This window comes from Mesoplodon mirus, assembly GCF_964341445.2.
Source record: "Mesoplodon mirus genome assembly, chromosome: 7".
In the NCBI taxonomy this organism is placed as follows: Eukaryota; Metazoa; Chordata; class Mammalia; order Artiodactyla; family Ziphiidae; genus Mesoplodon; species Mesoplodon mirus.
This window is the reverse complement of record NC_138983.1, coordinates 75,012,609-75,038,898: the sequence shown is the minus strand read 5'-3', so window position 1 is coordinate 75,038,898 and position 26,290 is coordinate 75,012,609. Positions and strand designations below refer to the sequence as shown.

General features: G+C 39.3%; 2 long non-coding RNA genes across 4 annotated transcripts in view; both read left to right on the top strand.

Annotated features, from left to right (window-relative positions):
• Nucleotides 1-26,290, top strand: part of LOC309807105 — a 49,635-nt gene that overhangs the window by 9,611 nt on the left and 13,734 nt on the right. For all 3 annotated transcript variants that reach the window (XR_014294502.1, XR_014294503.1, XR_014294504.1), the window contains exon 2: nucleotides 23,843-23,907. This is a non-coding gene — a long non-coding RNA (uncharacterized lncRNA). The remainder of the gene's footprint in view (nucleotides 1-23,842; nucleotides 23,908-26,290) is intronic.
• On the top strand, nucleotides 1,070-3,888 carry LOC309808208. Its single transcript, XR_014294710.1, has 2 exons — nucleotides 1,070-1,202; nucleotides 1,831-3,888. It is a non-coding gene; the product is annotated as an uncharacterized lncRNA (long non-coding RNA).

The following is a 26,290-nucleotide window of genomic DNA, read 5'->3' as shown; positions in this document are numbered from 1 at the left end:
GACTTGATATCTTACACGATGAGAGCAGCGTTTCACAATCTCTGTCCTGCAGAACACTGGTTTTAGATGATGTTAATGTAGTTACAAGACAGAAGCATTTGGGAAGAACTGTACTCTACATCCCGACATGAAATTCAAGTTTCACTTTGTTTCATTACATACTCTGAAAAGTTTTGGAGGAAGGAATTGATTTATTTTTGTTTAATTCAGTCTTACTCACAGTTACTTGACAAACCTATATTCAGCTGATGGGACTGTATTTTGTGAAAGGCCAATCGGAGAAATGGTGAGATGGAGCTTAGGATATTTCTTTGTTGGGACAGGCATGTGATTATTCTTCTTATAATTCTTTACTGTTTGTCGTAACAATTGTTACTTTGCAGGAGTCAGTTTTTTTTTTTTACATCTCTATTGGAGTATAATTGCTTTACAGTGTTGTGTTAGTTTCTGCTGTGTAACAAAGTGAATCAGCTATATGCATACATATATCCCCAGGATTCAGTTTTAAGCCCTCTGTTTTTATCTGAGTTATTGGGACTCTTAGAAAGCTCAACAATCCTGGAGTCTTCATCTCTGATGTAGTTTCCAGAAGCTCCTGGCACTTACCACTATTTCCTCTTGATTCTTTTCCTCCGACTTCAGACTTCTTACGATTATGAGCTGATGGTTTTCTCAGCCTCTAGTGTCAAAACCAGCTACCTCACTCATCTTCATTGTCTCAGTTACAAGGTGCAATATTTCCCATGTTTATATGTGTCAAAATAGAAGTCAGGGATTGATACATAGCATATGCGTAATAAAAATTGTATTTCTGGGGCCTCCCTGGTGGCGCAGTGGTTGAGAGTCCGCCTGCCGATGCAGGGGATACGGGTTCGTGCCCCGGTCTGGGAGGATCCCATATGCCGCGGAGCGGCTGGGCCCGTGAGCCATGGCCGCTGGGCCTGCGCGTCCGGAGCCTGTGCTCCGCAGCGGGAGAGGCCACAACAGTGAGAGGCCCGCATACCGCAAAAAGAAAAAAAAGAAAAAAAAAAAAATTGTATTTCTTTTTTTTCTTTGTTCGAAGGTATCCAAACACTGGCCAAGTTCTTAAATTGAAAGTAGAGTGATCTAACTTATTCAGCTCATCCAACCATCAATATTGAATATTTGTCTTTTTTCTTACACATATTTCTTGTATTCCAATTGTGACATTCTAGAGCACAGTGAGTACATTTATAACTTATTACTGCATTACTACCTTGGCTATTCCTTGACCAAAATTTACTTCACACAACTGACAGCCTAATTAACCTACTAGAGTTTTTTTTAATGTACACATATATTAAAAAACTCTAGTAGGTTAACTGCATTGCTAATAACTGAGTTTTTACATCTCTATGCACCCATGTATCCAACACCAGATCAAGATATTATAAAATATTTCTAACACCCTACACGGTTCTCTGTTACTTCTTTCTGTTCCATACTCTCCCAGGGCAACACCTAAGCTGACCTCTATCACCATATATGACATACGTGGAAACACACAGTGTGTATTCTTTGGTATCTGGCCTCTGGTTACATATCATTATATCAGTAGTTTATTCTTTTATTGTGTTTTCCTGATTTTTTTAAACCTAGACATTCATACAGTGTCAAAGTACCACTGAGTTCTTCATATTATTATGCTGACCTCCATCTTCAGGGGCTTTCTACAGTCTTCCGTGTGTCTTTGCACCTACTTTCTCTTCCATCTAATTATGTTTCATTTAACCAACCTCAGCCAGCCTTCCCCCATATTCCCCAACACGTAGCAGTCCTGTGTTCAGCCAGTTTTGTCCCCTATTCCAGAAGCCCTTTGTGCCATTCCTGACACTGTGCCTGTTCCCTGCCCGGAAGGCCTGTTCCCTACCCTCTATATACTTGTTCAAGACTCAGTTTAAATGCTACCTGTTCTGAGAAGTCTTCTCAGAAGAAGCCAGTACTTTTTGGAATCCTTCTTTAATGAAATCCCATAGCAAGTGTAATCTGTCCTCCCTGATCTGGTAATTAATTATCCATTGTTCCTATCATATAGTGTTTGTTTTCCTTGTGTGCTGTTATTATTTCTTGAAGCAGATTACAGTGACTTGAACCAGGAACTGGGTCATTTTCCTCTTCATTTTAGTGCAAGTTTCTGTGATATGAAGTTAAACTCTTTTTCCCTCACTTCCCATTCACCCTCAGCAGTTGTTAAACATGAAGTACAAGTGAAACTTATTGGTTAACAGGTTTTTGTGGTCCTTGGTTCCGGTCCCTAGGTCTAAGCTGCACTTCTGTAGTGCTGATTTGACTGATTTCTTATTGTCACATAACTCAGGCATTAACTAAATCCTTACAAATTTAGATACATATAAGATAGTATTAAAAAAACCCAGTGGATATCAAAAGTTTTGGCCTGGAGGAGAGTGTTGTATGAGTCCTAGTTTGGTGGGGCTCACACTTAATGATCGAGCCTTCCAATATTCCACTGTAAGTAAGAAAGAGTTATGCAAATATATGGTTAATATTTAACAGTGTTGATAAAAAAGAGAAGAGAGAAAGGGACGACAGATACTTTGAGGGCCTTCTGGAATTCATGAACAATTATGATTGGATGGGGAAAAAGAAGAACCGAGGGCTAACCTCCCACAAGTGAAGTCAGGAAAGAGAGAAGGGCTCATCTGGTATGCAGGTAGAGAGAGAGGTTTGACCTACAGAATCTTAGAAAACCTCAACAATCTGAGCAGCGTTGGCAAGAGGCAAACTAAAGGGCTAACAAAAGTCTGCAAAAGTCTCACACAAAGAACTCTGGCATGGTGTTCATCATCTAGCTAATCCTAACATGCAGACATTCATGAGAGTAAAGTCAGGTCTTTACCAGAGTGGGTTTCTTATCTGGGCAACTGGGTCAAATGAAGAAAGGCAGGTGTAGGCTGCCAGAGTAATAAATAAGGAGAGGAAAAACAAAAAGAACGAGACATATCATTCATCAGTGATTTCCCCCCAGTATTCTTAGTCTCCACCTTATCTCCATCTTACTGCTAACACAGGAACTAGACCGAACAGTGAGGTAAAAGGTCTCTACAGAAACTGAGGTAATATAGAAAATAAAAAAATAAAACATAAAATTGTAAATTTTCTTCCTAGGGGTAATTGAGATGATAGTTCAATAATAACGTAAGATCAGGTGAAGTCTAAAGAAATTTTAGAAAAGCTGGATAAAGTAAGAAAACATCTGTTTGCTGCCATCTGAATGTTAGAGAGACACCAAGACGTGGGCCAAGTTGTGGAGAGAAGGGAAACACATACACAAGCTTGACATTTGGTGCAGCTTTTCTCCTTGGGGCATTTGCTGATTCAAATCTTACAGCCTACGAACTGAAAAGCCAAGGAGTTCAAAAGACTCTAACCACAGAAGCCAATGGGCAACAGCTCAGGCTAAAGGCAACAACTAGTGGAATGACAAGCTAAGTGTATCTTTAGTCTCACAGGGCTGCGGGAACCATTACATTTAAAGCCTAACAAATACAAGGGTAGTTGGGAATAGGGAGAATCCAAACTTTCACATGGTAATCCCAAAGGGCAACACCCGTAGAGGAAGGACAAGACAGGAATAGACCAACCTTCACACAGACTGAAAAACGGCTTTGAATGAGCTCAAACTGAGAATGGACTAAGGTTACCAGTCCCTATAGTAACTGTCTGTCATGGGCCAAAGTAAATCTTTTCAAGAGAAAGATAACAACATCCAGAATGTGGAGGTATCTTTATAGTTTCCTAAAATAAGTTAAGCCCAGTTTTAGTATAAAAAATAATTGGACATAACCAGGAAAAAGACTAAATGATCAAAAGTTCAAAAAAAGAAAGAAAGAAAAAAGACAACATAAATAGACACAGGAGGACAAGAGTTAGCAGGCCTTGGTTAAAAAAACAACAACAACAAAACTACTATGGTTAAACAAAGAAAATAGACACATGGCAAATAAGCATATGAAAAGATGCTACACATTCCATGTCATCAGTGAATTTTGAATTAGAACGATAATGAGATACCACTACACACCTATTTAAATGGCTAAAATCCCCAAACTGAAATACCGAAGTTGGTGATGATGCAGAACAATTGGAATTCTCATTTGTGGCTAGCGGGATACTTGGCAGTTCCTTACAAAATAAACGTACTTTTACCATACAGTGATCTAGTAATCCTGCTCTTTGGTATTTACCCATAGGAACGGAAAAGTTCTGAAAAGTTATGAAAGTAAGAGCCTTTACAGTGAGAAAATTCTATGATTCTATGGTTTTTCAACTCATTAATTTGTGTAGTTCATCCATTTTACTCATTGTATACACTTAAGTATATTGTTCCTTGAAATGGCCATTCAAAGTTGTTTCCTGCGCCACACACTATGAATGTTAGGGTTGGTCCTGTGTAAATCTTACCCCCATTGATTTAGTATTATCCCTAAACAAGCAACTTTCTTCCATAAGGAAACAAACAAGAGGTTCAGAAATGTCCAAACTAAGTTTTTATAAAACTGTGTTATCAAATCTTATTTATCAAAAAACTTCAAACATAGCAGTATGCGTTCCCATATACCCTTTACTCAGCTTCCCCAAATGTTAACATTTTCTATTACTAGAGTATAATTATTGAAAGCAGAAAGTTTACATTGTCACAATGCTACTAATGATTTATAGACTCGTATTCAAATATTGCCTATTGTCTTGTGGTCCAGATTCAAATCTAGGATCCCTTATTGCATTTGCTTGTCATATCTCCCCGTTCTTCTCTAATCTAGGATAGTTCCTCAGTCTTTTTTTGTCTGTTATGACCTTGAACTAAAGGAAAATCTTAGCCAGTCATTTTGTAGAATTTTTCTCAAATAGGGTTTGTTTGATATTTTCTCATGGTTAGACTGAGGATATGTATTTCTTGACAAGAACACTTCAGGAGAGATATTATGCCATTTTCAGTACATATTAGAGGTACAAACAAATCTGTATGTCTCACTACTGGGGATGCTAACTTTGATGACTTAGTTCTAATGATAGCTGCAAAATCACTATTTTTCCCTTTGTAATTTTTTGAGATTGTTCAAATATTCTGCTTCTTGTTTAATTTTCCCATACTAATTTTAGCATCCATCAATAATTTTTGACTCCACCCATTACTGTGGTGTTTGATGATTGTTCATTTTCTATTCCCATCATTCCCTCTACATTTATTAACTATAATTTGAGTATAAGAAAGAGCTGTTCTTCTCCTTCATTTATGTATTTATCTGGTTATTTGTTCATATATATACATACATCAGTATGAACTTGTGGATAATTATTTTATTCTACGGGTTAAAATTTATTACTATCATTAATAGTTTTGTTTCTCAAAGTGTTCCATATTTGGTCACTGGTACTCCTTCCAGCTGTCTCCTATATTTTTTCCTACATGGCCATACAATTTTTGGAGTAATATCTTACTTTCTGACACCACAAAATGCTCCAGACCCATCTTTTACTTTCCTCTGTCTCAGCCTTGAATCAGTCATTTCTCCATGGAGTTCTTGTTCCTTGCATTAATAATGGTATTCAGAAACCAGAATCTTGGTATGAGGTGGATTTATCACTATCCAAGCTACCTCATTGTGTTTTCATCAGAGAGAGCTAAAAATATATATACGAATACATAAAAATATACAAGTATCTCTATTTTCATATTATCTATCTGGGTGTGTATGTATATACACACACGTGTGCACGCACACACATTATCATCTGTCTATCTACATATATATATAACTTCAAATTGATATATGAATTCACATTGATACCTTGATTCCAATCCAACAGCACAGGGTTTGTTCTAGCCTCCCTTACCCTTTCCTTATTTGTCACTCTTTAACAATTAGAAACCTGATTCTCATTATTTGCAGTCTATTCATTTGCTCAATTCTGGAATACACATAAAATATTTAAAAATCATTAACCTGTACACATGTGAAAAATAAATTTACTAACAAGTTCAGTATTTGTGTACATTTCTTTTTGTCTTTAGCTTTTCAGTATATATTGTGCATGGTTAATTACAGTATATTAAAATACTGTTTTCCAAAGTTACTTAGGTTAGCTCTTTCCCACCTCCTTCAGTGTGTTTTTTTTTCTTCTGCAGTGTGAGAAAATCTAGTACTTTGTGTTCAACTCAGACTACCAAACCAGAAGTTCTAGCAGAAAAGGTGATAATCCATATGTGCAGTAAGATCCCCAGGTGATTCTTTTCATTGGAGAAATATGAGGAACACTGCTTGACGTCTCTACAACTAAGATATCTAAAATGAAACTTCAATTATTCCTTCTTCCAAACTTTTCCATCCTGCAAATCTTTTCTTCCTCAGTGAATGGTGCCATGATTCACACAAAAAGTAACTCCATGCAGAAACCTGGGAATGATCCTCAGTTCCTTCCTTTTCTTCACTTTCTGCATAGACTGCATCATTAGGTCCTCTGGAATCTCATCTCTTTCTCTCTCATCATTTATATAATGTTTCTCTTCATCTTCATTGCCACCATCTTAGCCACTACCATTTCTCCTTTGCTCTACTTGAACAGCCTAGTATCTACACAACTATCTTTTCATTTAATTGCTTTCTCTTGCATCTAAGATAAAGTCAAAATCCTTAGCCTTATAGATTCTGGCCTTGCCTTTTCTTGTAAGTTGTATTTTCATACTTACAAGTACAGGCACACTCACACACACACACACGTATAGTTGGTATTGTTAGTTTAGGTTTTGTTTGCCCTCCCATCCTAGCATGAGAAAATTAAGAAACAAAGTCAAACCAAAGAAAAACTTTAAAAATAAATTTGAATAATATCCTTTCCCTCCAGAACATTTCTCTAAAGCAGTATTATCATTAATGGCAGTACAGACCAGAATTTTTTCCCTTAGACATAAAGGCATGGTGAAGAAGTCTCATTAAAAACTGGAATCTAAGCTTTCAATGTCAAGTTCTGTCTCTAATCTTCTGCAGTAAGCCATAATGATTAAAGTATAGGAATCTGAATCAGAGGTCTGGTTTAGTATAATCTTTTTTGTAATAAGCTTTGTACCTTAGACAAGTCATTTATCTCTCCATTCCTTAATTTCTTCATTTATAAACGGAGATGTTAAGAGTATTGATATTCAAGGCTAATGAAAAAAGAATGCATCTAAGTACTGTATCAAACACTTTAAAAAGTGACCAGTTCAGGTTCTCTGCCCATTTTTAAATTGGAATATCTGGGGTTTTTTGATATTAAATTGTATGATTTCTTTAGATAATTTGGATATTAACTCCTTATCAGATATATCATTTGAAAAAATCTTTCATTCAGTAAGTTACCTTTTCATTTTGTGATGGTTTTCTCCTCTCTGCAAAAGCTTTTCAGTTTGATATAATGACACTTGTTTAATTTTACTTCTGTTGGCCATGCCTGAGGAGATAGACCCGCAAAAAATATTGCTAAGATCGATGTCAATGTATTTTTCCTAGGGGTTTTATGGTTTCAGGTCTTCAATGTGAGTCTTTAATCCATTTTAAGTTTCTTTTTATATATGGTATAAGGAAATAATTCAGTTTCACTCTTTTGCAAGTAGTTGTCCAATTTTCCTAACACCATTTATTGTCTTTATTTCATTGTATGTTCTTGCCTCCTTTGTTGTAGATTAATTGATCACATAACTGTGGGTTCACTTCTGGGCTCTCTATTCTATTCCACTGACCTATGTGTCTGTTGTTATGCTAATACCATACTGTTTTGATTACTATAGCTTTGTAGTATAGTCTGAGATCAGTGCATGTCATACCACCAGCTTTGTTTTTCTTTCTCAATATAGCTTTGGTTATTGGAGGTTGGTTGTTTGTTTGGATGATTCTATACAAATTTTAGGATTATTTGTTCTAATTCCGTGAAAAATACCATTGGTATTTTGATAGGGGTTACATTGCTTTGGGAATACATACAAATGACCAAAAGACACATGAAAAGATGCTCAGTATCACTCATCATCTGGGAAATGCAAATCAAAACCACAGTGAGATATCACCTTACACCTGTCAGAATGGCCATCATCCAAAAGGGAACCCTTGTGCACTGTTAGTGGGAATGTAAATTGGTGCAGCCCCTATGGAAAACAGTACAGAGGTTCCCCCAAATGTTAAAAATAGAATTACCATATGATCCAACAATTCAACTTCTGAGTATCTATCCAAAGAAAACAAAGACACTAATAAGAAAGGATGTATGCACCCCTCTGTTCATTGGAGCATTACTTATACTAGCCAAGATATGGAAGAAACTAGTGTCCATAAATAGATGAGTGGATAAAGAAGATGTGGTGTATATATACACACATATATAATGAAATAGTACTTAGTCCTAAAACAGAATGAAATCTCTTCACTTGCAGCAACATGGATTGACCTAGAGTACTAGGTATGCTAAGTGAAATAAGTCAGACAGAGAAGAACAAATACTGTATGATTTCACTTACATGTGAAATCTAAAAAAGAAAACAAAAGAGAAACAAACTTGTAGATACAGAGAACAAACTGGTGATTACTAGAGGGGAAGGGGGATGGGGACTGAGAGAAATAGGTGAAGGGGATTAAGTGGTACAAATTTCCAGTTATAAAATAAATGTCTTGGGGATGCAATCTACTGCATAAGGAATATAGTCAATAATACTGTAATAATTTTGTATGGTGATATATGGTTACTAGACTTATCATAGTGACCAATTCAAATGTATTTAGATGTTGGATCACTATGTTGAACACTTGAAACTAACATAATATTGTATGTCAACTCTACTTCAATAAAAAGTGACCAGTTAACATTAATTGGTATTATAATTACATTTTCTCTTCATAAAGGCACATTTTATTGATTTTTTCATTATAAAGTATAAAAGTACCTTTTATTTTCAAGATGAGTTCTAAGATTACTTGTTAATGTTAATATGGTAATTTAAAATACGTCTAGATATAATTTAATTTTAATTGCCTAACACAAATATGTCTGATAGTCACCATTATGAGTTCAAACCTTTTAGTAAAGATGTCAGAGGAGTCACCAAAACATTTTTGTTTATTGCCTCTCATTGAACCCTAAATGCTAACAAGACTTTTTGTTGGAATGAGGGATCAACATTTTATACTCTTTAAGAACTAATGCCATAGCTGTTTTATTTTTATAAATAAAGCTCTTTCCGTTTACTTTGTAGTGTACAATTTTTGAATGGCCCGGAAAGAGAAAAATTATTCTTTGGGCTGACAAAAAATGATAAAGAGGCTCATTGCTGATGAAGGGAAGAAGACAAAGAAGAATAGAGAAAGAAAGATTAGTTCCTCTTTCAAAAGGGGGGCAAGATACTAGAGGTTTCTGCAGGGAATCTGAAGCACACCTTTCTTTCTGAGATTTGAAAGGAAGAGATGCCCTACATTTAAATATCTAGAGTATATCTTCCATTTAAAAATGAACCTAGCTAATCATCCAGTGAGGAAGAAAAGAGTAAAATAGCCTTTGATCAAGTCCTTTCTGTGGTGTTAAATGCGACGAATTATAATGAATATCACATATCTAATGAGTTCAAGAATTCCCCTTGGAAGAATTGGTCTGTCCTTTACAAAAAAGAGAGTTCAAGTGAGTTATTTGCATTTGGTAGGGAAGCTCTACTGTCTAAATCATACTCATTTAAAGGTGAAGTTCAGGGCTTCCCTGGTGGCGCAGTGGTTGAGAGTCCGCCTGCCGATGCAGAGGACACGGGTTCGTGCCCCGGTTTGGGAAGATCCCACATGCCGCGGAGCGGCTAGACCCGTGAGCCATGGCCGCTGAGCCTGCGTGTCCGGAGCCTGTGCTCTGCAACGGGAGAGGCCACAACAGTGAGAGGCCCGCGTATCGAAAAAAAAAAAGGTCCAGTTCAAAGTCTGCCATAATTTGTTATTATATATGTAATTTTTGAATGTAATATACAGTTATATATGTATATAACATCAACAAGAAAGTGACCCACTTTAGAGTCAAGAAAATATATAGGTGAAGTGTAAAAGGGTTGGAATAGATATACCATAACAGTAACAACAAAACAAAACAAGACAACAACAAAAAAACTGGAGTGGCTAAGAAAATATCAGAAAAAAATATTTTAAGATGAAAATTTTTACTAGAGACAAAGATATTTTAAAATGATAAAAGGATTATACCATCTAGAATGTATAATAATTATAAACTTATATGCACCTAACAACAGAACTTCCAAATACAATGAAGCAAAATCGACACAACGGAAAAGAGAAACAGACAGTTCTACAATAATAGTTGGATACTTTAATACCTTTCTTTCAATAGCAGAACAGACAGAAGATCAACAAGAAAATAAAAAAACTTGCACAACATTATCAATCAACTAGACCTAACAGCCATCTATAAAATGTTGCACCCAACAGCATCAGAATATACATTCTTTTCAAATGCACGTGGATATACTATATGCTAGGCCATAAAACAAATTTCAGTACATTTTAAAGGATATAAACAATACAAAGAGTGCTCTCAGATGACAACAGAATGCAATAAGAAATCGTTAACAGAAAGAAATTTGTTGAAAATCACAAATGGAAATTATACAGTATATTCCTAAATAATTCATGGGTCAAGTAAGAACTCATAAGGGGAATTAGAAATAATTTGAGATGAATTAAAATGAAAGTATAACATATTAATACTTGATTGGTCGCACATGGTCTTTTGAAAAGCAGAGGGGTTAGACAAAGAGATCTAAATTAATTAAAAAATCATTTATTATTCTGGGAATACAAAGAACTGGGCTTAGTTAGTCTCAGTTTTGCCTTTCTTTATCTTTGTGTCTGTTGATCATCTTGGAATAGTCATTACATAGTCAGAATACAGTTGCCATCTCAGGAATCAAATACTGTTATCTCTAGGGCTACCATAACAAGATACCACAAACTTGTTAGCTTAAAAGAACAGAAATGTATTTTATTACAGCTCTAGAGGCCAGAAGATCAAACTCAGAGTGTTGAGAGGGCCATGTTCTTTCTGACACCTCAAGGGGAGGATGCTTCTTTGTCTTAACCAGATTCTGGTGGTGGCCATCAATCACTGGTGTTGGCATTTTTTTTTGTTTGTTTTTTGTTTTTTTGTTTTTTTTTTTTCTTTCCTTCTGCGGCACGCGGGCCTCCCACCGCTGCGGCCTCTCCCGCTGCGGAGCACAGGCTCCGGACGCGCAGGCCCAGCGGCCATGGCCCACGGGCCCAGCCGCTCCGCGGCATATGGGATCCCCCCAGACCGGGGCACGAACCCGTATCCCCTGCACCGGCAGGCGGACTCCCAACCACTGCGCCACCAGGGAGGCCCGTTGTTGGCATTTTTTGATTTGCAGCTGCATCACTCTGGTCTCTTCCACTGTTGTCACATGGAATTGTCTCTGTGTGTTTCTGTCTCTGGAAACAATTGAAATAGAAATTTCTATTTTTAAAAAAACAAACTGTTGATTACTATGCTCTATTTAGATAGTTCCTCTAACCCACCCACCTCCATTTCCCCATATGTATTTGAGAAGGAAAGAGGAACTCCTGTGAGCTATCATTTTGGAAAAAATCAATGATACAGTGTTTTACTAGAGATGCCTCTTATCTAAAATATTTGAATTAAATATAAAATCTGGGGAAATTATCACCCAGTTTCCCTCTTCTAGAGGCATGATCTAAATGATAGGCAGCAGAATATTTTATAGCCATGAGGTTTGCTGACATTATTGATTTGATCCAGAATCTGTATTTTCTCTCTAAAGAAAACAGTATTCTCTCTTTCCTTTCTTTAATTTATAATGTTGATGTCTTAAGATTATTGTCAGAGAGGATGCTTGTAGTTCAAATGATTTGGCTGTATTTCACCAGTATTATTACAAGCTAGTCAGACAATGGCTGGGCTCCAGTATAGACCTCGGTCCCTTTGTTCCACTGGGATACGGATGTGAAAGCCACTGTTTCCTTATATTCCAAAGACCAAATAAATAAAACAAATAAATAAACACAAAAAAACAAGTAAATGAAACTATCTTAAAACCAACTCTCTTTTCTTCCTCATCCATGTTAATTCTCTTCTACCTAAAATTACTTCCTGGAAGTGATTTTTATGTTTCTTAGAGCCTCTTTATGTATATATCCACACTAATGCATATAAAACAGTTCCTTGTAGATCTTTTACTTTTTCCATTTGAAGAATTATTTTCACATGTCATATAGAGTTTATCCATTGTCCTAGATATGCATTTTTCCTGTGTATTTGAGCATCATAGGAAGATAAATTCTACTCTTGAAAATGTTAACTGGTGACTGAGACACAGAAAGCTATTCTTCTTATCATTTTTCAATAGTGAGTAGTAGATTCTGTAGGGGTGGAATTTTAAGATGTAAGTATACTGTTTTTCTACACTCCAATTACGTTCCCCTTATCATAGAATATTGACCAGTGAAGTGTGCTGCTGACTTTTCAGAATCCATGTACATACAATCCATTAAGTTATTAGATATAACGTTGGTCAGAAAAGCATACTGCGAAATGTTGCTTTTATTTAAACTCCCACTATTTTCACTCCATGGTTTCAAGATTTGACTTCTTTATTGCCCTCTGGTAGTGGGCTCTGTGAACTGCATATTTACGGGTCTGGAGCACATATCTTCCCGGAGGTATTCAACTCCTCAGGTACAAGCTAAAGAGTAGATGATAAGAAGCATTCAGATTTATTAAAACTAATTAAGAATATCAGTAGCCTGACTGTTGTTTCTAAAAATATAAAATATTTATCCTTCTGTTGTCAAACAACCATATTTCATGAAAAGAAGTATAAATCCTTTTTTGCTTGCAATGAAAGAACAATAATTGAAGGTATTCTTCATTTGGACCAAATACCTTCTCTGAAAATATAAGTTAAAATAGGAGTTGAACTTTGCAAAATATTCTTTAGTAAATAAAACTCCACATATAATTTCAAATTATCATTGAATTTTACCTTAAATTGAAATATCTATATTGACTTAAATGCTGTCCTCTGTAATTTCGGATGATTCCCTCCTTTATATCTTCTTCCTCTCTTCAACAAATAAAATACATATGAATGCCTAACATGAGGTAGGGTATTCTCTGTGAAATAATGATGTTGGTATACTTGATTTTGACTTAGCAGAGGGATTGAGCCTCTGTGTTGGTGAATTCTCCCCAGATGGTGCGTGGGGAGAGGGTCAGGCATGTCTCTGTGCTCCTGAAGTTTTCTCTGTGAAACTGTCAACCTCCAATATCAGAAATAACTTCCTTCGTTAGAAGGGATTTTCAGACATTAAAAGTTTTCTCTTAAAGTGCAAGTATTTTTAAAATCTATAAAATATAGGGCATTATACATTTTCTTTAGTTACTACAAGCTGAATTTTAACTGAGAAGACTGGGGACTCCATGTATGTGTACACGCATGCATGCGTGCATGTTTGTGTGTTACACATGTGTGTGTGTGTGTAGGTCTACTGAGGATACAGAACGTATTCTGCACATGACAGAGCAGTGGTATATCAGAAGGGAAAAGAGTATAAAGGACCAGCTTCACCTGCTTAATTTGTCCCCTGACCTGGTGTCTTCTTATTTTCCACAATCCTTTGCTGATCTGTATACTAAATACCCAGGGTTCCTGGGTACCCCCAGGTACCTCTGTAAGTTTTACAAGCCTATCAATATCCCATGTACAGTGGATGGAACCTGGACTTTCTGCCCATATAGTTTTCCTTTCCCTCAGAGTTTTCGTCTGAGCTATGTCATGGGGTAGGTACTGTTGTGAAAATTTGTGCTCACTTGTTAAATAGAAACTACTCATTTAACTGTTTAAACAAATAAACAGTATCTTGAGTCAATTGCACGGCACCTCCAGTCTCCGCAAAGCAGAGTTACTTTGGGACAGGAAGTTCTTTTAGTTTCCCCTTAAATCAAAATACAAAGTTATTGAGCAATTCTAGGACCAACCCTATAGTTGCAAACTTGGGAAGAGATCACAGGATTCTGTAATTGTTTGCTTACCCCCTTACTGGGACAGCAAATAGCTCAATAGTTCTTTTTTTTTTTTTTTTTTTTTTTTTGCAGTATGCGGGCCCCTCCCGTTGCAGAGCACAGGCTCCAGACATGCAGGCCCAGCAGCAACGGCTCACTGGCCCAGCCACTCCGTGGCATGCGGGATCCTCCCGGACCGGGGCACGAACCCGCGTTCCCTGCATAGGCAGGCGGACTCTCAACCACTGCGCCACCAGGGAAGCCCAGCTCAATAGTTCTTATACTGAAGTCAAAAGGAAGAATAATACCGGAACAAAGTCTGCAGTTAAAGTCTGCGTCTTATTTTTATTTTCTCTTGGCACATAGTAGGTAACTGTTAAATGTTCTCTTGATAAATATTAAAAACACACAAGATACTTCCTATACTAGGGGTCATAAAATTTCAACTTTTCTTTTGGTGTAGGGGTTGAGGATGAAAAGTTTGGAAACTTCTGATCCATGTTAATGTTCCTGCTTTGAGAACTGCAGGGCGCAGCTTTTAGATGGAAAAGGTTGCCAAGAGGACCAGAAGTAGAATAAAGGCATTTATGTAATTCTTCCTTATAATTTCATTTATTGGTTTTCAGCATCTAACTTTGAAAAGTTGCCTGAGGCTGCCTAGGGTCTGCAATAAGGATCACAGCTGTGCTGTCCTACCCCCTCCCCACACGTGGGAACAGAGCCTCCCCAGCAGTGCTCATAGAGCCCCATGGCTTTCCGCCCACCTCGGTACTGCTCAATGCAGTGGCTTTTTTCTACCAGCCTCACCCTTCTCCATGTGAATCTTTTTCTTCTTTCCAGTTTTATTGAGATGTAATTGACATGTAACACTGTATAAGTTTAAGGTGTACAACATCATAATTTGATACATGTATATATTGCAAAATGATTACCACAATAAGGTTAGTTAACACATCCATGACCTTACACAATTAATTACCTTTTGTGTGTGTGTGTGTGTGTGTGTGTGTGTGTGATGAGAACATGTAAGATCTACTATCTCAGAAACTTTTGAGTATGCAATAGAGTGAGGTTAACTATAGTCACCATGCTGTACATCAGACTCCCCGGATTTATTCATCTTACAACTGGAAGGTTATACCCTTTGACCAACAACTCCCCATTTCCTCCACTCCCCAGCCCTTGACGGCCACCATTCTACTCGGTTTCTGTGAGAGCAGCGTTTTTAGATTACACGTAAAAGTGAGATTATGCAGTGTTTGTCTTTCTCTCTCTGACGTATTTCACTTAGCATGATTCCCTCAAGGTTCATCCAAGTTGTTGCAAGTGGCAAGATTCCCTTATTTTTTAAGGCTGAATAACATTCCATTCTACATATGTGCCATATTTTCTTTATTCATTTGTCTGTCAATGGACACTATAGAAACAGAAACTCACTCAGTTCCTACAAGTGTCCAAGGTAACAATAGACAAAATATGGATGTTGGTGGGTGTAAATCCAGGCAGTAGGTTAGACTACATCCCACAGGCAGGAAGGCCACTATTTTAGGAGGAGCTGCTTTGAATATGAATCAAATAATAATTGATTTATATATCACCAGTTCAGAACTAACTCATCTGTTTTAGACACCTCACCATAGATATGAAATGAGAATGAGTGGAAAAAGAGGCTTCTGAAGGCAAACAGTCATAAAACCCATTATTATTCTGTAAAAAGGAGACTATACAGTCTTAGCTTTAGAACCTCAAATCAAACAAAGACATGTAGCAGCCTCAGTAGGATATAATCACAACAGAAAAAATAGAAGCAGAAGGCAGAGGAAAAAGAAGTGCCATTTGGTATGGGAATAACTAGCTCTGTATGTCTCAAAAGCCTCCTATAAACATGTCTGGGTGTCAATATAGTGTAATAATTAATATCCATAAACCCTGAGTCTTAAGAAAAAAGAACTGTATCTTTTGCTTTCTTTTAGAAAGGGACAGAAAGGTAACTATATTTGCTTTAATAAATACAGAGACTTAGTGCACTTAAATATTTGATCAAATAATTAAAAAAATGTTTCTTACAGCATACATCATTTTCTTTTTTTTTTTTTTGGCGGTACGCGGGCCTCTCACTGTTGTGGCCTCTCCCGTTGCGGAGCACAGGCTCCGGACGCGCAGGCTCAGCGGCCATGGCTCACGGGCCCAGCCGCTCCGCGGCATGTGGGATCTTCCCGGACCGGGGCACGAACCCGCGTCCTCTGCATCGGCAGGCGGACTCTCAACCACTGCGCCACCAGGGAAGCCCCATCATTTTCTGATGAAACAGGTAAAATAAGGTTCTAGGGTGTGAGGCAGGCATGAGGTATTATACACATTTTCTTTTCTGTCCTTTTGTAGCTGAATATCCTTTTCCAGGCCTAAAGAAGTAGTAAAATTATGGATCTAAGATTGAATAAAAGGTTTCATAGACATATTTTACATATATGCCATTAGATTTCCACAGAGTTATTTCAGGCTGCTGACAGGCTGCTTGCTTGAGCTGAGACCCCTCTAAACAAAGCCCAGGAAGAAACTAACAACTGTGAAAGCCAACTTATTTCTTCTGTGAGTAACTTGGCTGCAGAGCAGACTAATTACCCCTTTAACCACACTGTTTGAACTCATTGTACTTATCTGGGAATCACTATTCTGAAAGTAGAGAAGGGGACTAGGGAAGTTAAAAGAGACAAAAGGTGTAAATATGGTCTCTTTGCAGAATCTCAAAGGTCAGGCAACAGGCTTATTTCTGATGGTTTTAAAAAGAGAAGCTGAGCTGTGGTTTAAAGGTCCACTTTGGAATTCAAATTCTACCTCAGGTGCAGCCTGAATGCTAGTCTCCACCTGGAGTGAATCACTGAAGGATCATTTCTCAGCACATAGTCAGTGTTTGTTAAATTTTCATATTATTTTATCCCAGTGAATAATACTGATGAGGGATTTTGAAACTATTAAATTCCGCCAAAGGACTTGATTTTGTAATGATACCAAACCTTGGAAAATAAAGGAAGTAGAGATTGGTGAATCCTTGACAAATTATTAGAGGTATAACTGATTGTTTCATAAGGAAAGATAGGGAATGGATCATTTAGGAACCTGAATGAATACTTTGAATTTCATCTATTTCTGTTAAAACTACAGGTCAGTTGAGCTCAAAAATTGTAGGTATAAAAATTGTGTTTTTTGGTAATAAAATTTGTTTTAACCCTTCTCTGAATTATGCATTTAAACGTTGACCAATTCACAAGTAACTGTTTACAGTCGATGGATTGGCAAGTGGCTTTGGGGTCATTCATTTTATAGCCTGGGATTTCCAGTGTTATCTTTATCTTCCCATGTATACTCTATTTCATACATTTTATTAGCAGCAGTAGTAGAAATGGTAGCAGCAGTATCATTATTATTTAGTTAGAGTAGAATTGTTTCTGTAACTTCTCACGGTCAGACGTACACTAAGCAACACACATTTTGAAAGCACTGGTGTTGGAGTAAATTCGATGTTGATGAGACTAGTCACTGCCCTTAAAGGAGCTTGTCTTCTAGTTGGAAAGATGTGACATATACAATAATCTGAGGCAGTAAGTAAATACATGGGTCTGAGGGCAGAAGATCCTGAAGGAAGCAAGCTGCAAAGAACTCATTTTGAATCCTGGCATTAATATTGGCAGATCTCCTCACACCTTTTTAGGACAGTTATAGACAAAGCAAGTAGGACTGGAGAATACACTACAATGGCCAAAATAAGATTTAATGTCACTTCAGCCTAGGGGATTCTTTCTAGGCTTTGAGCATATGATAATTTAAATGCCACCTAAATAGTAAATTTACTTTAATGCTGACAATGTAGAAAAGATATTTTGCTGCAAAAGTATACACAGTAGTAACAAGTGGATTTTGGAAGGAACTAATATTTTGCCTTATACTGATACTACACTATTGCCCTAGACCTAGCAGCAGCCTTTACTCTTTGTTGTTTTCTTCTAAGACTAAAGAGTTTCTTTATTTTCTTCCACCAACAGATCTCAGAGCAATCTGAGTGCACTGGCCAGTTGGGACACAATTATCATTAGAATTCTTGGCTAGAGAAGAAAGCTCCTAATTTAAGAATGGCTTTTTGCCTTCTGAGAGCTCAGAAGAGCAAATTGCAAGCCATCTACATTTATAAAACATGTTTTAGTATGGAAAATTTCAAACATCTACAGAAGTAAAAAGAAAGAAGTAGAAACTTTCATCAATTGTTCTCATCAAATGTCAATTTCAGGCCAATACATTTTCTCTACACCCTCTCTGAATACTACCGCCATAATCCCCAGCAATTTTAAAGCAAATCCCAGATTTCTTTTTCTCAGTGAAAACGTCAGTATACATATTTCTAAAATGCAGGAACTGCCCTTTTTAAGCTCAACTATGTCATTATCACACATCCGCAAATAATAATAATTCCTTAATATCAACAAATAGCCAGTCAGTTCATGTTTCCTTGATTGTCCTATAAATGTATTTTTATTTTAATAACCATTATTTATTTGATTGCTGATCCAAACACAATTTCTTTTAAAGTATAGGTTTAAAAGAACTCAATTTGTTCATTTTTCTTGCAAGTATTTGTCATTGAATTCAAAGCATTCATCCAGTAGGGTTCCCAACTGTCTGGATTATGCTGATTGCATCCCCTTTATGCTTATATATTTATCATGCTCCTTTGGCCCATGTATTTACTGTCAGTTGGTAGATAGATCTAGAGCACTGACATAATTCAGGTGTGATTTTTTGTCAAGTTTACTTCATAGATAATATTGATGAATTCCAAAAGGAACTATAAAGTGTCTGTCTTACTGTGATGTTGCAGCCATTAATGATCAATGTCTAGATCCATTAATTTCTTAAGGGTACCAAATGGTGATATTCTACTAATTAGATTATTATTCATTTACTAGCTAGAAGATTATTTCATCAACTACTTGGTTGCCCTGAGTTACAGTTTAATTAGGAAAGGAAGAATAAATGTTTCTTTTATTTTATTTACCAGTTTTACAAAAAAAAGAAAAAACAGGAGAGAGAAAGGTTGACTGCAAAGTAGCTTCCAAAGATGACTAATGAGGTATTTTCTTTCTTTGTTGTTGTTTTCAGTGAGGTTGTTATAAATATCGATGCAGAGATTGTCCCCTCTTAGGCTCACGGATCCTGTTCAAGTTGGCTCCTGAGTCCTTTGCACACAACCACAGTAGTCTTTGAAGTCTTCCCAGCTCTCTTGTACGACAAGGTGTAACAGGAACATCTAATTCGTTTCTTATGCTGGATTTGAAATCAGCTATTTCTCCAAGGAGGCATTATCCACTGTGTTTATTCAAACTTGTGTTCTTTCTAGTTTAACCTTCTCTCGAGACATGTTTTTTTTTTAAACAAATTACTTACTGAATTTTTTCACCTTTTCAAATCTTGCTATTCTCCAATCACTTCATTTCTGATTTTTTCTAATTTTATGTTTTTCTTAAAACCAGTTTCTATTCCTTTTAAAATTTCTTTTACTTTTTCCGCAATATCAGGCAATAAATTTCATTTGTTCTGTGGACGTGTCTTTCTGTCACGTTTTCAGGATTTGCTGGAACTTTCTTTTCACCCTCTTTTTTCTTTTTTTTTCTCACTGATTTTCTACAGGATGTGAGTGGAATACTCTTCTGTCACTCATTTTTAAATGAAATAAGTTTCCACTTTAGGAGGGAATCATAGATCAGAATATAATTTCTAGCTTCAGAACTCCAGGGCTCACTATCTTCTATTATTTTCACAACATAATTTTTAAAAATGACCTTAAAATTTCTCAAATCTTCCTCCTCGGCCCTCCTCTGCCCATTTACCCAGGGCTCCTCTTTCTTTTCCTTGTTGAGTATGGGGGTTTGTTCTGGAATGGTGCTTTGGTTTGATAGGTGTCAAGGTTTCACAGACCCCAGAACACTTGGCATCCTCAGAACATTTCAAGGTTCTTGCACTCAGCTGCAAAGTGGAGCCTGCAACCCGGTTTCTGTCGCTGTTCTCAGTGAGTTTTTCAATCTCAGTGAGTTCTTGAACCATAGTAACCTTTGGCTCTCCTGAAAGAGAGAGAGAGTCCTTCCCTTGTCTTCCTCCCACACACCTTGGGATACACATATGTAGGTCTTTTTCCTGTTGTTGATTTGTTCCTACCTGGCTATATGTTGCAGTTAATGTGGACACCTTGTTGTAGATGTTGTCTGTGGGTTTTTGATCTTGCTATTCTAGATGCTTTTCTTTCTTCTTTGTGGGGGTGGGGGCTTGTGTATTTAGGGGAGGGGTGGCATATTCAGGGATAAAAATCTTCTCTGTAGCCACCATCATTTCCCCAGAATCCTCTGCCATTAATATTTAAAAGAAAATCATAGGAATCATTATCCGGATCCTTAGGATAATCATTACATTGTATCTGTCTTTTTTCCAGGCTTCAAGCTGCCTGTGGCTTCCCACGTTAGGTTATATTTGAGGGTATTTTCTTATTTTTTCCTAGTTCCCTTTACTTGCACCTCCTTTCTTTTTCTCTTTTCCCAACTGAAACGTTTATGGTTTCAAAAGTAATTACTTCTTGAAGAAAGTTTTCGTGTATACTAAGTGCTACCTAATGGAAGCCATAAGCATAGAGTCTGCTAGCATTTAGAGTGGTATAATACATAGCCAGGTTGAATCAAGTGGGAGAGAAGGTTAATCATTCTTTTAAACTGGCAGTGTTGCCGGAGGTGGATTAATATGCTTTTTGAATCTCTTATGTGCTGTAAGTCTCCTTGATCACAATCACTACGTTAATGGTTGAGGTTTTGAATTAGAGGTGTCTCCTGGACTCAGCTGGGCCAAGTCCCTTCATCTCTCTGGCCATATTAGGTGATAGTTTTCTCATTTCAATACACGATCTATGTTAGAGGGAGTGTTGACTATACCAGACTTTCAACGTGAGCACCCAGAAAGTGGAAGAATCTCTCTATTGGTGATTAATCATAACTCTTTTCATTGTGAATATAGTCCTTCCCTTAGGTAAGGCAGGAACACCATGAAAAATAGAAAGTTCTCGGGTGTCTGTGGAAGCTGGAGTGCTCTCGACCTGTCAGCTCACTGGCAGAGCAGGCTTCGTCCGGACACTAGAGAACAAAATGTGAAATTGGCACCAGCCAGCCTCTCCATTGCACAGGATATCCCTATTTAAATTTGACAACCAGGATATTTTACAATTTGAAATTCTTGTCATCTGGTTTTCTTTAGTTTTTTCTTTGGGTTGAAAAGACTGAGAAGCTTGTTAAAAAATCTGGAATTCTGATGGTGAGGCTTAACCAGATGTATTGAGTCATCAATCAGCAAACATTGACCAACGCTTACCATTCCCCCAGTTACTATACTAAGGACCCAGACACGTCTCAGGTAGTGGCCTTGCTCATTCACTGTATTTACAGTACTTTTTTCTAAATGTAACCAGAGCTCAGGTAAAGACAAGACATTGATTTGAGTCTGAAGTAAACAAAGCTGACTGGTCTGATCCCTTCAGTTTCCAGAATTATTTTGTTTCAGGTAGTAATTTTCCCAGACCAATAGAACAAAGTTCTATCGTCTATTTATTTACTATTTTATCACAATAGTCCTTGCCCCTTTGACCTCTAGTGAGGAAACTTGCATAAGAAACTGAAATATGCTTAGGTTCTATGGGTAAGTGCAGATAATGATATGAATGAAATTGAAAATGAAAGCCAAAGGTGGAAAAGGCAGTTCTGAATAGTTGAAGTAAGACAGAGGTATTTGAAAAATCAAGTAGAAAAGATACCATAAGGAATGGAGAGCTTCTGGAAGCTCTAATAGGTGAGGGGTTGGTACATCTTTTTTTTTTTTTAATAACATGTCTGGCAGTTGTATGCCAGAGAAAGTTATAAGGGGGTTGACTATATGCATGAAGTCCAGTGAGAACACTGTTTCTGTAGGCCACTGACGATGTTCTGAGTGTACATTCTATAGTACTAGAAATTAAGTTAGGAAACAAAGGGTAATCTGATGTCATTTTAAATGAAATTTCACAAATGATTAGAGCTAAAAGGTGTCTTTTTTCACTCAGCCAACACGTTGAGCACGTACTATGGGGCAAACACTGTGCTTATGGGTAAGAGATAAAAGAAAAAGGCCAGAGGAACTCAAAAGAGAGTGTGAGAGATGCATGAACAACTCATTACAATCGAATAGGGATAGGCTATTAAATAAATAGATCATAAAAATATAAATTTGTAAAACAGAACTTGGAGTCAGTAACCCTTCTAGGGGATATTAAAGAGAATGCCAACAATGAGGGGTCTTGGAATTAGGTTTTGAACGTCAGTAGGAATGTTCCACGTGGAGAGAAGGTCGGGGCATACCAGGCAGAAGGAACATCCTGGACTTGAGAACCAACACAATGTATGTAAGTGACTGTAAATGAGATTCTTTTTGACTAGAGCATAGGGTATAAGTTGCCAAATGGTAGAAAATAGAGTATAAAAGTTAGGCTGGAATGAAAGTATAAAGTGTCATAATTCTTATGATGAAAGATAGGTGTTTTCTACAAAATGGGTTACTTATAAATATTTTAAAAATAGAGACCCCGGAGAGAGGAGCACGCCCGAGGAGCAGCCCCCGGACCGGAGCCTCGGGAGCCCGGGGCTGGTGAGTGAGTCCCGACGGGGTAGGTGTTGCGTCTGCAGGCCTGCAGGCGGTTGTGGAGCCTGCGGCCCTTGGAGAGCAGGGCTTGCGAGACCGCGGCTTGGAGAGCGGGGCTTGGCTTTGCCCGCCCCAGGGCCCGCAGTAGAGCCACCGGGAGGGTTTGACTGCTTCCTGGAGGTGGAGGGGCTGGGCTGGAGGACAGGGCTGGCTGCTCCGGATGGGTCTCCCCTGGGACTTGTGAGCTCCGGGTGTCCTGGTGGAGCAGGGTCCACAGGCTCGGCCGGGACGTGCCGCGTCCTCCCCTCCGTCCAACCCCGATCCTCCTCCTCCTCCCCCTCCTGTCGCCGTCTGGGCATCTCGCACGTGTGTCTCAAGGCGCGTCAGCACCTTGGTTGTCTAATGTAAGCATCCGCCGCCCCCCTGGGTTGTGCCCTGTGGAGTCGCCCAGTGTAATCGGTGCAGGACGAGTCTGCAGGGCTTCTGTCCTGCCGCCTCGGGTGAGGAAGGAAGCGATGGGGCCTGAGGAGGGAGATGACTTGTCCTAGACCCTCACCGGGTGTGCACGTGGGGTCGCTCACAGGACTCCAAACTCCTAGGGCAGGTGTTCTGTCCACTTAAAGTCAGTTTTAATAAAAGATGTTTTTGAGCGTCGCACTTAAGTTTGTAAAGTTTGTACAAATCATTGCAAGACAAGCGCACCTGAGTGTGTCCCTTTATTCTGGGTATCCTGTGGATGTTCTGATCTAAGTTGTTAACAGACTGAGAAGAGGTAAACTATAAGCGTTTTTAAATTTCATATTTAATGACGGAGGTTTATTTTAATAGGATTCAGTGTACACTCACTATGGAAAAATAAAGTATCCCCTCAGGTACCAGAGTCACGTGGGAGCTACAGACCTGAGGGTGGTTGCTCCCTCCTTATTCTCACAGGCCCTTCTGAAGGTGAAAGGACGGGTCTCCCACAGGTGTCTCTTGTGGAGCGCGGGGCGGGTGCTCGTGCACCCCGAGCCGCTTCAGTCGTAGCTTCACTGCCTGCGTTTTCCTTCTCCAGGTCCGCCTCCACTGTCACAGTCCTGCACGTTGTTCCAAGAGCAGCGGAAAATGAATCAGCCTCTGGTGAGTTTTGCTGTTTATGTGTTTACCTGCTGCTGTTCTTTTGTGATAACACCTTGGGAGGCGAATAGTTCAAAAGTTAAAATGGGAAAGTAGGAGTAGGTAAAAGATGTGGTTAGACAAAGCGTAGAGGAGCAGGTCAGTACCAAGTGTTTCTGGCAAGTTCTACGTGTAGATCCCAGGATCCTCTTAGAGCCACAGTACAAGCCTCGTGTTCTTGACATTTGTGGCAAAACACCATCCCTTGCTTGACTTACATTGTCCTGCCGAAGCACTTTTGTTCTCGAGCGTTAAAAGCTTTCCTTGAGGATCCCGCTGTAGGCCGCGAGCCTTCCTGAGTGACAGCCCCTAACGTGTTGACGTTGGTGCCTTCCTTGTACTTCCTGTAAGCTGAGAGCGTGCTGTCCAGGGAGCACTCAGTGCATATAAGTTGTCTGTTCGGTAGAACACCGTTGTCACATAGGTACATTGTTTCCAGTGCTCAGTCGAGGGATGCAATGAGGATCATCTGGAAGAACAGCCTTGTCACCCTTCCAGTAAATTTCCCTCTTTGTCTCTTACAATCTCAGAGGGTCGCGTTACACACCATGCAGTGAGGTCTCTGGCAAAGATTCTTGTTTCCCAGCTGAATTGTATCGTGCAGCCTGCGGTCTTGGTTCTGCCCCTCCATGGAACCTGATCCGGTTGAGGTGACCTGGCATCCAGCATACAAAGCAGTGGAGATTTGCCAGTCGTCACCTCAGACCACTGTCGCCTTGCCATCTGCAGAGTCTGCTCTGTTGGTTTCTGTGACAGATCTCTCCTTGCTGTCTTCCTGACTGATTCTTTCTTCCGCCCTCTTTGTGTGTTGTCTTTTCCCCCTTGGTTCATGACTCTTCAACCCGTCTGATCTCACCCTCTGGTGCTTTTCACCTCCAACTCTGTCAGTTCTCCCACCTGGACCAGATAGATGCCTCTGTCCAGCCACTTGCCAGCATCTCTATGGAGTTTGTCCAAAGGGCACCTCGAATTACTAGATCCAGTAGATCCAGAAATGATTATTTACAGCTCCCCTGCCCCTTGCCTTGTCCTGTTGTCTCTGGTGGCTCATCGTTGCGTCATCCAGCCTGTCACCTGCCCAGAAAAATGAGTTCATTGTAAAGTCCTTCTCCATCCTCTGTTACCACGTTGTAGTGTGAGGCTTGTTAATGTCGTATTCTAAATGTTTTTTATTTGTTCTCCTTCATCCCATACTTGCTACCATTAAAACAGCTTATCGGGCCTCCCTGGTGGCGCAGTGGTTGAGAGTCCGCCTGCCGATGCAGGGGATACGGCTTCGTGCCCCGGTCTGGGAGGATCCCATATGCCGCGGAGCGGCTGGGCCCGTGAGCCATGGCCGCTGGGCCTGCGCATCCGGAGCCTGTGCTCCGCAACGGGGGAGGTCACAACAGTGAGAGGCCCGCATACCGCAAAAAGAAAAAAAAAAAAAAAAAAAAAACAGCTTATCTTTTCATTCCTGTAGTTACAGAAACTTTTTTTCTGTGCCGCTACTTCTTTCCTCCAGCAGCTCAATTGTATTCTCCACGCTGAGTATTTCTCCTAAAATATTAATCACAGCATTTTGTCTGCATGTGGGAAGCACTTTAGAGGTTCCCTGGGTGACTGGACAAACGAGGTTGCCGTTCTGCGGAGCCATTAACCATCGAGCCCAGCACTGGGGGGAGGTCGTAACTCGCTGATGATGCGTTTGGATGGATCTGTGGGGTAAAATCCTGATCGGAGAGGCTTAGGAGAGAGGAGTGGGAGAACTGGGTTTGTTCTGGTCCCAACTTTTTCACGACATTTTGCTGTGACGGGGAAAATAGAAACTGGACAGTAGCTGGGGTAGGAGCTGAGGTCCGGGGAGGATGTTGTGTTGTGTTGTGTTGTGTTGTGATGTGATGGGAGAAATAACAGTGGGAATGATCCAGTAGATGCGTGTGGGGGAGGGGAGAGCTGCTGCCCGTGGTCCTGGAGTGGGGAGGGGATGGCTGAGCAGGGTTGCAGGTGGGAAGCCCTCCGATGGCTTCTCTGTTCTCAGGGAAGCAGCTCCTCAGCTGAGGGTGAGGGTGAGGTTGGGGGTTTGAGGGGAGAGCAGAGCTCGGGGGCCCAGCTCCGTCGTGACCATCAGCACGCACAGTGCGTCCAGCTGGGAAGACTGCACTTGCCTCCCTGCCTGAAAAGCCATCTCCTTTCTTAAATGTGGGAGTAATTACTCTTTGGGGAGCCTGTGTAATTACATGGGTGCTTCTCAGCTCAAAGCGAATTGAGTGCCAGTTCTGGCCATGGACATTTTCTTCTCTGCTGATGGAAGGGTCCCCAGAGGAAGTGTCCTGCTTGCCTGGCTCTTGGCCTCGAGGACCCTTCA